The sequence below is a fragment of the Oncorhynchus masou genome, chromosome 9, assembly GCF_036934945.1.
Source record: "Oncorhynchus masou masou isolate Uvic2021 chromosome 9, UVic_Omas_1.1, whole genome shotgun sequence".
Lineage (NCBI taxonomy): Eukaryota > Metazoa > Chordata > Actinopteri > Salmoniformes > Salmonidae > Oncorhynchus > Oncorhynchus masou.
In genome coordinates, this window is record NC_088220.1 from 47,724,995 (window position 1) to 47,738,537 (window position 13,543).

At 42.7% G+C, this 13,543-nt stretch overlaps 1 pseudogene; it reads right to left on the reverse strand.

Moving 5' to 3' along the window:
* Window positions 1-4,564: 4,564 nt before the first annotated feature.
* LOC135546072 (putative nuclease HARBI1) lies at window positions 4,565-11,413 on the reverse strand (annotated as a pseudogene).
* Window positions 11,414-13,543: the final 2,130 nt, after the last annotated feature.

The following is a 13,543-nucleotide window of genomic DNA, read 5'->3' on the forward strand; positions in this document are numbered from 1 at the left end:
AAAAAACTGCTTAAGTAATACTTTAAAGTATTTTTCCTTAATTAAGTACTTTACACCACTGGTTCCTTGTTCTTTCTTGGTAAAGACTTAGAAGAATGAAGATGGAAGATGAGGATGAAGAAAATGAAAACACCTCTTGAAGACTGTTAAACAAATGTTAAATGAAGAACTCGGAATCAAATAAATATATTTAATTAGACATACAATGAATGAAGGTAGTTAACCCCCTGAACCTGCCGAAAAGGTCTATTTTCAGTTCAAGGTAATTAGGTAATTACTCATAGAACAATTAATATTTGTGGGCATGGACACCATAAAATATTGTGAGAATGGAGAACATTAATCTGAGATCTATGAGACAATCACTATCAACCTTTCTTGTTTTCAAAAATATTCACAGACATTATACTGCAATAGAAGCTCCATTGTTTTAGACCGGTTCCACTGTTACACAACAGAAGAGGGCACAAGCAGAGAAAAACACAGATCAGGAACAATACTTGCACTGTCAATAAAGGTGAAATTCAGTACTTTACAACTAAATGTAAGATGGCACCTAGTAGAGATGTTTGCAATGTAAACAAAATAAATAGGCCAAATCACTATTAAGTCAGGTCTAACCAAAAAACTGAGTTGATTTGAGTTACATTTTTACACGCATGCCTCTATCACTGCCATTGATTTTTAGCTAGCAGAGGCAAAGTTAAGCTGAAGTTTGTATTGTCAAAACCAAATTACAGTTTCTCCTGGCCCATAGACTACTGTCAGGTTGAGGAACCATCTATGTAAAATACTGAACTTCCCCTTCAAATCTTCAGTCTCACAAATAAAATATTGTGGGAATAGAGATCCGATATCTGATATCTTTTTAAAAATGAGTCAGAGACTATCAAACTTTCTTGTGTATCACTGGTTTCCCAGCTTACTGTCAATGTCGGGAGGAATGTTCCTTTGGACGTCTAACTGAGTAGTTGGTTGGATCAAGTTCACTACATTGAATTTAGCAATTAAACACACCAAACCTTTTTTAAAGTATGGAGATTGTGCCTGGGAGGTGCCCGGCAGGCCATCAGAGAGGCATGTACACATGATGGAGGTAATTGGTATAGAGAATCATGCACTCTTTGAAAAAATGTTCCGAAAGGGGTTCTTCGGCTGTCCCCATAGGATAACCTTTTTGGTTCCAGTTGAAAAACTGTTGGGTTTCATGTAGAACCCTATGTGGAAAGCGTTCTGCATTGAACCCAAAAGGGTTCTACCTGGAACCAAAATGGTTCTACCTCGAACCAAAAGGGTTCTTCAAAGGGTTCTCGTATGGGGATAGCTGACCAACCCTTGTGCATAAAACCCAGAGAATCTCACTGCCAACAGACTGCCGATAGGTACTTATCACAGTGGGACGCCATTCCTTCTCATGCTGGAAAAAAAGCAATACCTGCTGTGTGCCGACATGGTAACATAAAAACTGCCGTTTCTACTAGTAGAATCGCAATGTTCGTCACTGGCAAACAACTTGACTTTGAGCTAATTAGAAAGTTAGAAAGCACAGACCCCCACATGGGGGAGCCAACAGGAGTGAGAAAAAAAGAGGGCTTTCTCTCCGTACATCCACGGTTAAATGTCATGAGCTAGTCACACTTTATATGTGACACCGTTCAGGAAACTAGGTGTATATAGCTCAACGGATTGTGTAAATGGAACCATAGGAGATGGCTGCCGTTTTACGGGCTCTTAACCAATTGTGCTATTGAGTGTGTTTTTAAGTGTTATTTGTAACTTATTTTGTATATAATGTTTCTGCCACTGTCTCTTATGACCAAAAAGAGCTTCTGGATATCAGGACAGTGATTACTCACCTCGTACTGGACAAAGATTTTTTCTTTAACGAGTCGGATGCAAAGGCCCACATCGCTATCATTCGCATGAGAAAGAGATGGAGATATCTGGGACGTACGTAGGGGTGCCTTGTAAGGATCTGATAGTGAGTGGGTAATCTGCCTCTACCAGTCCTATTAGCCAACGTACAATCATTGGATAACAAAATAGACAATCTACGACCACAAATATCCAACCAATGGGGCATTAAAAACTGCAATATCTTATGTTTCACGAGTCGTGTTTAAACGACAACATGGTTAAAGTACAGTCGTGGCCAAAAGTTTTGAGAATGACAGAAATATTAATTTTCACAAAGTCTGCTGCATAAGTTTGTATGATGGCAATTTGCATATACTCCAGAATGTTATGAAGAGTGATCAGATGAATTGCAATTAATTGCAAAGTCCCTCTTTGCCATGCAAATTAACTGAATCCCCCAAAAACATTTCCACTGTCTTTCAGCCCTGCCACAAAAGGACCAGCTGACATCATGTCAGTGAGTCTCTCGTTAACACAGGTGTGAGTGTTGATGAGGACAAGGCTGGAGATCACACTGTCATGCTGATTGAGTTCGAATAACAGACTTGAAGCTTCAAAAGGAGGGTGGTGCTTGGAATCATTGTTCTTCCTCTGTCAACCATGGTTGCTGCAAGGAAACACATGCCGTCATCATTGCTTTGCACAAAAAGGACTTCACAGGTAAGGATATTGCTGCCAGTAAGATTGCACTTAAATCAACCATTTATCGGATCATCAAGAACTTCAAGGAGAGCGGTTCAATTGCTGTGAAGAAGGCTTCAGGGCGCCCAAGAAAGTCCAGCAACCGCCAGGACCGTCTCCTAAAGTTGATTCAGATGCGGGATCGGGGCAGCACCAGTACAGAGCTTGCTCAGGAATGGCAGCAGGCAGGTGTGAGTGCATCTGCACTCACAGTGAGGCAAAGACTTTTGGAGGATGCCTGGGGTCAAGAAGGGCAGCAAAGAAGCCACTTCTTTCCAGGAAAAACATCAGGGATAGACTGATATTCTGCTAAAGGTACAGGGATTGGACTGTCGAGGACTGGGGTAAAGTCATTTTCTCTGATGAATCCCCTTTCCGATTGTTTGGGGCATCCGGAAAAAAGCTTGTCCGGAGAATACAAGATGAGCGCGACCATCAGTCCTGTGTCATGCTAACAGTAAAGCATCCTGAGACCATTCATGTGTGGGGTTGCTTCTCAGCCAAGGGAGTGGGCTCACTCACAATTGTGCCTAAAACACAGACATGAATAAAGAATGGTACCAACACATTCTCAGAGAGCAACTTCTCCCAACCATCCAGGAACAGCTTGGTGACGAACAATGCCTTTTCCAGCATGATGTACCTTGCCATAAGGCAAAAAATATATAACTAAGTGTCTCAGGGAACAATACATCGATATTTTGGGTCCATGGCCAGTAAACTCCCAAGACCTTAATCCCATTGAGAACTTGTGGTCAATCCTCAAGATCCGGGTGGACAAACAAAAACTCACACATTCTGACCAACTCAAAGCATTGATTATGCAAGAATGGGCTGCCATCAGTCATGATGTGGCCCAGAAGTTAATTAACAGCATGCCAGGGTGGATTGCAGAGGTCGTGAAAAAGAAGGGTCAACACTGCAAATATTGACTCTTTGCATCAATTTCATGTAATTGTCAATAAAAGCCTTTGACACTTATGAAATGTTTGTAATTATACTTCAGTATTCCATAGTAACATCTGACAAAAATATTTAAATACACTGAAGCAGCAAACTTTGTGTAAATTAATATTGGTGTCATTCTCAAAACTTTTGGCCACGACTGTACAGCTGGCGGGATTTACGCTACATCGACAAGATAGAACTGCTGCCTCCGATAAGACAAGGGTTGGCGGTCTGTGTTTATTTGTAAACAATAGCTGGTGCAGAACATCTAATATTAAGGACGTCTCGAGGTTTTGCTCACCTGGGGCCTGTTGCACAAAACTAGGATAAGGGATTAAGCCAGGATATCTTGGTGATCCTGGCTCAATTGATCCGTAATCCGGTTGCACTAAAGATGGATAGGGGGCAGGAGAATATGTTATGGTATAAATTACCATGGAGATTTATTCTGTGGAGCTAGCCTGCTCCAGACCAGGCTAAATTCCAGGATCTATTTAATCTCATCCCTAATGTCAGTCAGCAGTCACCACAAATGGAAACCAATAGTTATTTCACTGCTCACTATACATTGTTAGCACATATAACTAGACCCACTGTTATTATTTAAACGTTTGTGATCATTAATTTCAATGATTTTGGATAAAAAATGATTTTTAGATGTTGCTATCATTAGATAATTTACAGTTTCCCATAGACTATAAGGCTATATATAAAATGATAGAATATTAGGGCCACAGAGGGGAAAAAAACACAAGTCATAATATTGTAACCAGTTGTTTTAAAGGAGGACAGTTGTTAAAATGACAGATGTGGGGCATTTCGTGAAATTGTACTTCAGTATGGTTTCATAAACAAAGACATGCTGATGTGCCAGAATATTAAGTATCACATTGTCATAAGTATCAAAACAATATGTAGCTTTTCTGCAGAAAGAACCAGCCTCATAAATGTATGACTTTATCCTTTTTCTTCAGTGTGGCCCAGGTACTCTGTCATATAAACAAATACACATTCCATATGAATATAAAAACACAATGTGTAACATTATGTTCCTTTATTGAATAAGGACAAAACAAAGCAGGTAAACCATCAGCTCCTTTCGAAACTGAAGTCAGTGACTCTACAAGATGGAAAGCACAGAATCCAAGCATATTATACAAAATGATACATACACATTCAAAGGTCTGTATATAACACACCCTGCATGTCTGCACACTAAAATAAATGCAGGACAAATCCATACACATCAACTGAACAGACAAATGAATGGATGCAGTAGCCTCCCTGCAGCCTTGTATTACACACAGTATACCGCACAAACATCATAAGAGGCCAAATTCGTCAAAAACGAACCCAAAAAAACCCAAATTCCTCTGCCACCGCAGGACATATTTAACCAAAATTGAAAGCACACATACTAACTAAAATAATTCAACACATATTGGTCCCTCAGCAGCCGACCACTGTCGTCATCAGGGAAGATTGCCGGATTGTCCCAGTCCATGGCTGGTGGCACTCTGGGGCCCTCTCCTTCCTCAGGCAGGCCACATTGTGGAGGACAGCACAAGCCACAGTAATATCACATGCCCTAACAGGGCTGACCCTTAATTTGTGAAGGCAGTGAAAGCGTGCCTTCAGGAGGCCAAAGGTCATTTCAACTCTGGCCCTGGTCCTGGCATGGGCATGGTTGTAGGCCTGCTGTGCTTCCTCGGGGTCTGTGAAAGGTGTCAGGAGAAAAGGCTGGCAGCCATACCCCCTGTCTCCCAGCAACACACCAGAGAATTCACCTGTCAACACAAAATCTCATCATTACTACCTCATAAACACAGTGATATTCTTGACACAGCCATGATGGTTATAAATAGGGGTTGTGTGGCTTACCTTGTGATAGGCACTGATAGATTTCAGAGGCCCGAAAGATTCTGGAGTCATGGACTGAGCCAGGCCATTTTGCCACAACATTGCTGATCACACAGTCAGCATTGCAGACCATCTGAAATCATAAGATGAGGAATATTACACCAATCAATGCACATCACTGGCAATGCAGAGTGTTCGTCAATGGACAATATCAAAAAGTTATGTTCACCTGAACATTAATGCTGTGAAAGGATTTCCTATTCACAAAATCGGCCTCATGGGCACCTGAGGGGGCTTTTATCCTTATGTGTGTGCAGTCCACTGCACCAATGACATTGGGGAAACCTGTCACACAAAGTAATGAGTATCCTACTATGTGTTAACAGTTGTCCTGTAATTTGTAGATCCTCTTACCTGCAATCCTATAGAACTCCTCTTTGATGTCACAGTCTTCTGTGGCCAGGGAAGGAGATGAAGACATCTGCTAATGCTTTGATAGCCAGACACACACTCCTTATTGTGCGGCAAATTGTGGCCTTGTTCAGCTGTTCTGCATCCCCCACTGAGTACAGGAAGGCTCCACTAGCAAAAAGCGCAAGGCCACACAAACCATTTGCTCCACACTCAGTGCATGGCTCCGTGCAGTGCGGTGCTTAATCCTGGGACCCAGTAGTCTGCATAGATACCTGATGCCATCTGCAGAAAACCTGTATCTTTCATATAGATGGTCATCAGGGAAGGCCAGTGGGTCCAACCGGTCCCTGAAGACCCTTTCTCGCCTGAAGGCTCTCCTCAGCACAAGTGCTTCTTCATCCACCACATCTCGCACGAATGGGCATGCCATTGTCAGAGCAGAAAGGAACACACAATTTTGGGCCTTCATATAGGCTAGTGGCCACACCTGGTGCTGGGGGTGGGCAAAAGAGGGCGATGCCTTATAACGATGACTTGGTTGTACTGATTGCTGGGAAAATAAAAAAAACCTTAGAAAGATGCCACCGTCCTGTGTGCTCACAATAAGAGCTCATATGTCATGGCTCACTTGACTTTACGAGAATATACCTAATTTTTATTTTGAGCTGTGTCATCTTCTTGGAGCTGGGGGAGGAAAGAAAAATAATGATTAATACATTTGTGTTACAGTTAGCATACAGTGTACATTGAAGGCATATCTCACCTCCCTCTCAAGTTTTTTTATTTCAAGGTCCAGTTTCCTAATTGTCCTCTTTTTATTTCGGACTCCAGTGCAAGATTTTCCATCTTTTTCTTCTTGTACTGAATGTCTATGTCTGCCAGTTCTATTTGGCGCCGGAGGTGGTTGCCATACAACTTTCTGATAGCTTGTGAGCTCTGTGAACACAATACAATTAGCGCAGCTGGAATTTGGCAGGATGTGGTGTCCTTTTATTAATACGCACTATGTTGCCAGGCTGGTTTTCCCACTGTATAGCATCTGGGTCCTGTAAAATAAATTTGATTTTTTGATTTTGATGAGGACTCCTCACCATTGTAGAGTAAATAGTACTTTCACAGTCTTAACATGATACCTCATGCCTTCTGGAATCCAGAGAGATGGTCTCCTCCTCATCATCGTCTCCATCATGTGCTGTTGCTGCTGCACTGGGGCCTTCACCCTATCACATTTAATCGGATTCATATTGAAGCTAGTAGACAAGACATGCCAGGCCTACAGTATGCCTTTGATGGAGTACTCACTGGATCAGCATCGTCTGGTGCTTGTGCTGGTGGCTCTAACAGGAACACAGTGCTGCCAGACACTGCAAGGCAATAGGTAAACCAAAGTCAGACAGTCCAAATTGATTCAATATGACTGTGGTTGTATCCCATGTAGAGATGGAAGGACATACCTTGAATGAAGCGGGTGGCATCTTGGGAGGAACCTATGCTCGTCTCTTTCCCCCCAGGGATCCCCTCTAAGACGGGCCTGCCTTTATTTAGCTCCAAGGCCATGTCCTCTGCTGGGGTAAGGTCAGCCTTTGGTGACCCACCACCCGTGCCTTGTCTGTGGGTATTCTTTTTCACTGCTAAAACAGTACAGACAATGTGTGAGCAGGCACCTTCTGGGTACAATATATGCTTGTGCTTTGTTAAATATTAGTCAGGGACCATACCATTCTGCAGAATGTTCTTGTATTTGATTTTGACCTGCTGCCATGTCCGTTTTGGCCCGTTCATGTTTAATCTACACACACACACACACACACACACACACACATTTAATGGAGTCACACTGCAAAAAATTACTTGGTATTTTTGTCTTGTTTTCAGTAAAAATATCAAAAAATTTATCATAGCTTTATACAGTGTGATGGAGTTACTTTACACAATTTCACTCATATCTGCAGTGCATTTCGATTAAAAATTTAACCGTTTCATAATTACAGTACAACTGCATTTTTGGAGATGTGAATTAAATATTTGAATTGTAATTGTGATGTTTCAGCGGAGCGGTGAGTGTGTAATTGTGCACTACTTACGCATTCAGGCGGTCTGCAATACTTTGCCACGCTTTTTTTCTTTGCTTTATCACTGTGGCGGTGTTGCCTTTCTTCTTAATTATATCTTTTACCTCCTCGTATGCCTCCATGAGGATTTGTGCTTCCGACGGGGAAAAGTACGCGGCTCTAGTTGCCATGGTAAATCAGTTAATCTGTGATCTGTGGCGGGGTCTATTTGAGTGAGCCGTGAGCGCGCACCTATCCAGGATTGGTTTCACCTGGCTTAATGAATCCGTGTCTGCTCATCCTGGCTTGGTCTTTGTGCAACCAATTAAGCCTGGACGCACATGTTTTGGCTTCATTGAGCTCAGCTGAGTCATTTATCCCGGATGTCTTAATTCTACTTTTGTGCAACAGGCCCCTGAGGTAGAGTAACTCATGATAAGTTGTAGACCAGACTATTTACCAAGAGAGTTTTCATCTATATTTTTCATAGCTGTCTATTAACCACGACAAACCGATGCTGGCACTAAGTCCACACTCAATGAGCTGTATAAAGCCATAAACAAACAGGAAAATGTTCATCCAGGGGCGGAGCACCTAGTGGCCACGGACTTAAATCCTTTTAACCTCTACCAGCATGTTAAATGTGCAACCAGAGAGAAAAAAATATTCTAGACCGCCTTTACTCCACACACAAAGAAGCGTACAAAGCTCTCCCTCACCATTTAGCAAATCTGACCATAATTATCTCCTGATTACTGCATACAAACTAAAACTAAAACAGGAAGCACCAGTGACTCGGTCAATAAAGAACTGGTCAGATGACGCAGATGCTAAGCAACAGGACTGTTTTGCTAGCACAGACTGGAATATGTTCCGGGATTCTTCCCGATGGCATTGAGGACTACACCACATCAGTCACTGGCTTCATCAATAACTGCATCGATGACGTCGTCCTCACAGCGACTGTATGTACATACCCCAACCAAAAGCCATGAATTACAGGCAACATCCGCACTGAACTAAAGGGTAGAGCTACTGCTTTCAAGTAGCGGGACTCTAGCGCGGACGCTTCTAAGAAATCATGCTGGGCCCTCAGACAAACCATCAAACAGGTAAAGGGTTAATACAGGACTAAGATTGAATCGCACTACACAGATCCGACACTCGTCGGATGTGGTAGGGCTGGCAAACTATCACAGACTACAAAGGGAAGCACAGCCGTGAGCTGCCCAGTGACATGAGCCTACCAGACGAGCTAAAAATGTTCTATGCTCACTTCGAGGCAAGCAACACTGAAGCATGCATGAAAGCATCAGCTGTTCCGGATGACTGTATGATCACTTTCTCCGTAGCCGATGTGAGAAAATACTATGAAACAGGTCAACATTCACAAGGCCACAGGGCCAGACGGATTACCAGGACATGTACTGACATTTTCAACCTGACTGAGTCTGTAATACCAACATGTTTCAAGCAGACCACCATAGTCCATGTGCCCAAGAACAGTAAGGTAACCTGCCTAAATGACTACCGACCCGTAGCACTCCAAAGACTGGTCATGGCTCACATCAACACCATTATCCCAGAAAACCTAGACTCCAATTTTCATACTTCCCCAACAGATCCACAGATGATGCAATCTCTATTGCACTCCACACTGCCCTTTCCCACCTGGACAAAAGGAACACCTATGTGAGAATGTTATTAATTGACTACAGCTCAGCATTCAATACCATACTGCCCTGAAAACTCATCACTAAGCTAAGGACCCTGGGACTGAACACCTCCCTCTGCAACTGGATCCTGGACTTCCTGACGGACCTCCCCCAGATGGTAAGGGTAGGTAACAACACATCTGCCAAGCTGATCCTCAATTCAGGGGCCCCTCAGGGGTGCGTGCTCAGTCCCCTCCTGTACTCCCTGTTCACCCATGACTGCATGGCCAGGCACGACTCCAACACCATCATTTGCAGACGACACAACAGTGGTATGCCTGATCACCGACAACGATGAGACAGCATCGGGAGGAGGGAGGAGGTAAGAGACCTGGCCATGTGGTGCCAGGATAACAACCTCTCCCTCAATGTGATGAAGACAAAGGAGATGATTGTGGACACCCCATTCTCATCGACAGGGCTGTAATGGAGCAGGTGAAGAGCTTCAAGTTCCCTGGTGTCCACATCACCAACAAACTATCATGGTCCAAACACACCAAGACAGTCGTGAAGAGGGCAAGGCTTCTTAACAGCTCTCCCCCAAGCAATAAGACTCCTGAACAGCTGGTCAAATGTCTACGCAGACCATTTGCATTGTCCCCCCCTCCCCCCTCTTTTACGATGCTGCTACTCTCTGGTTATTATCTTTAACTCTACCTACATGTACAGTACAGTACATATTACCTCAATTACCTCAACTAACCTGTGGCACCTGTTCAATTACAAGCCTAGTGTCACATCTGCTCCTGCTACGCCCTCTGGTGTTCATCCTGTGTCTTCTTGATCTGCAGTTACTCCCCCTGTACACTCTCTCTCTCTCCCTCTCCCTCTCTGTGTGATTGTGTGGTTGGAGACCGGTGTGTCCCTACCAGCTGCAACTTGTTCCTTAATCAAGACCTCTACAAAAACTCAGTCCTGCCCCTTCCACTCTGCCAGATCGTAATCTTTGCTCAGCCAGTTCATGATTCTAGCCATTTATCAAGATCCTTTTACTCTGCTGTGCCGGTTTTCCTGCCTGACACCGTTTATCTTCTCATTGCAGTTTACCGCTCTGTCTCTGCCTCCTGTCTCCCGTTCCACATCTCACCACCCAACTACATTGCTCTGGAATTTACTCACCACCAGTACTTTGGATTCCACTCAGGACCTGTTTACCCTGTTCTACTCAGCTAACTCCAACCTCAGTCTCCACATCTGGTTTTTCTGCAACTCACCCAAGCTTCTCCGGATATAAACTCCATTTCTCCCTTGGTTCATTCATCCTGCTTCCTCGTCTGAATCTGCTCTTGGGTTCCCCTGTGTCGCTCCGCTTAACACCTAGTCAGAAACAAAAAGTCAGAAACCTTCCCGCTAGCCATGATTGGCTGAGATAATGAGTGGGATGGACATGCCAAGAGATGAGCTTGGATTGATCTGCCATTTAGCACGCTTCTGTCTATAACATGAGCTGCCTCCGTATGTATTGGTAATCCTTTCTAACGTGGTTCAGTTAGAATGTTCAGTAGTTTTATGTGTTTTCCCTACCTTTGCCCCACTTGTTAGATACTATGCACATTGATAGCAAACATCCTCGCCATGTGATTTATCATAGTAGCAGGCAGCAGCAACCTAAATGATCAGCCCGAAAACATGAGAGGAAATGTGATCGGGTGAAATTACGAAGTGAGTGGATGGAAAAATACAGCCTCACTCTATTCAATCAGAGCAGCAGGATCAAAGTACACCCCACCCTTCTTTACAGACAGGCAAACCAGCCAGTTGAGTTATTTAGACCGCACATGACTGACACAAAGACAGTACAGTATGGTTTAGAAACTGTGACTGACTGGCATGACAAATATATTTGCTGGCACCAGAAAATGTGTTTTCCTCCGATCACAGATATTACAAAAAATACTCGGATCATCATCGTATCCAGAACATTGCCCATATCCATTATGATCGTTTTGTCCGACTACTCGGCACACCCCAATATGAAAGTGAGTTGTGTTTGCGTGTGATCAGGGGTGTATTCATTCCTCCAACTCTGTTGAAAAACATTTCTTAGAAGGAAGCAAACGGAACGAAACGGGGATACACATACATTCTTTTGTGCAATAGAAACTGTCAATTGCAACTGTTGGATTAATGAGTACACCCTAGATAAGCTAGATGCAGGCAATATTGTGGAATACGGTATTCACTTTGGGTGAAGCTTGAAGTTACTAGAGATCAAATTCCTTCTCAAGTGAATACTTAATCAGTAAGGCCCAACTGGGTGTGGTATATGGCCAAAGATTGCTCTTTGGCAAGACGCAATGCGGCGAGCCTGGATACAGCTCTTAGCCGTGGTATATTGGCCATATTCCACAAACCCTTGAGGTGCTTATTGCTCATTGCTATTATAAACTGGTTACCCACGTCATTACAGCAGTAGAAATAAATGTTTGGCAAACCTGTGGTATTTAGTCTGATATATCACAGCTGTCAGCCAATCAGCATAAACCACCCAGTTTATAAAAGACCAACACACTATCTAACATTAAAGTGTTATCCGATCTACTATGTTGTCATGTGTATGAATAGCATAAGTTCATATGGAGATATTGTAAAAGGCTGTTAGGTTTGAACATTATTCACATATTTAATTTAATCAACATGCTCAATTTCCTAATTTAAAAATATATTATTGAGCGTATCTTGATTGATTTGTAGGCATGTCCTTCCACAGTACTTTACCTTAATTTTTGTGGCCCTCAATCTAACTACTAAATGGTGACCCCCGGTGGTGGAACAGTGAAACTAAAGATCCTCTATAGGGATCTCACAATTGACCATTTTGAGTTGGTATGATAGGACTTGTAAACAGATTGGCACTCATGCCACATGGCAGTTCCAAACATACGTAACATACGTAACACATACATTACACAATAACTTGAGAAAAAGGGAAGAGGAAAGACATTTCTGCAGATAAGGAGTGGCTACCGGTTCAACATAAAACATAATGTATGAAATGAGTACTGGACACTTCCAAGAGAACCTGAATACATGATGAGTATGATCATGGCATCTTTTCTCTCCGCAGCTCTGCTGTTGCTGGTTCCTGGGATCCTGACTGAAAGTAATCTCTTTGTAATGTCAACTTTATCTCTTTGTAATGTCAACTCTATCACCTATAAACTACAGTATAGTTGACATTGTAATTTACAAGTTAAACAGAGTCTTCCATTGAGTTGGTGGTAGTCAACAGCATATCAAACACACCCAATAAGACCTACAGTACTAATGTCGCATTCAGAGGGGTCCTTATCAGTGCCATGAGGAGACTGCAGGAGACCACTGTAGGATTCAAGTTAGTGGACTATTAAGTTAAATTGTCTCATTGTTAGACTCTCGGCAGTTGGTGTGTCAGTGAATTTATGTTATGTAGTCAGCAGGTCAGGAGGATCGCAAATATGGTCCCTTCCTGGTGAGTGTGAATAATGTAGCTGGGAACAATAATGAGAACAATTTCTGTTGAGATTCTTGTTCAAACTGGGGGTAATGGTAAACCAACTACCATCGACCTGATGTGGGTGAGTAATGATAAAAAGTCTCTCTCTGCAAAGCTACAGAATTAAAAACATTTGTTGTTTGTTTGCTGAAGGACAAGTGCAATCACATTGACACATTGAACATATAATCGTCCGATTCAAATAAAGGGAAAAATATGCTATTGACCTTAACTTACATTCCTAAAATATAACATAGATACTAACTGCTATGCTGATGAGGTAATGTTATAGATACTACCTGCTATGCTGATGAGTGAGAGAAAGCGATGTGAGTTATGAGTTTATTAGATTCATGAAAAGTGACGGTCCATTCACACCATCCTTGCTGATTGAACTTTGTAACTACATAACATTTTTACCTCTTTGCAATGTCATCACCACAGTATTGACATTGTAGGCAACATTGTTTTCAACAGCCATC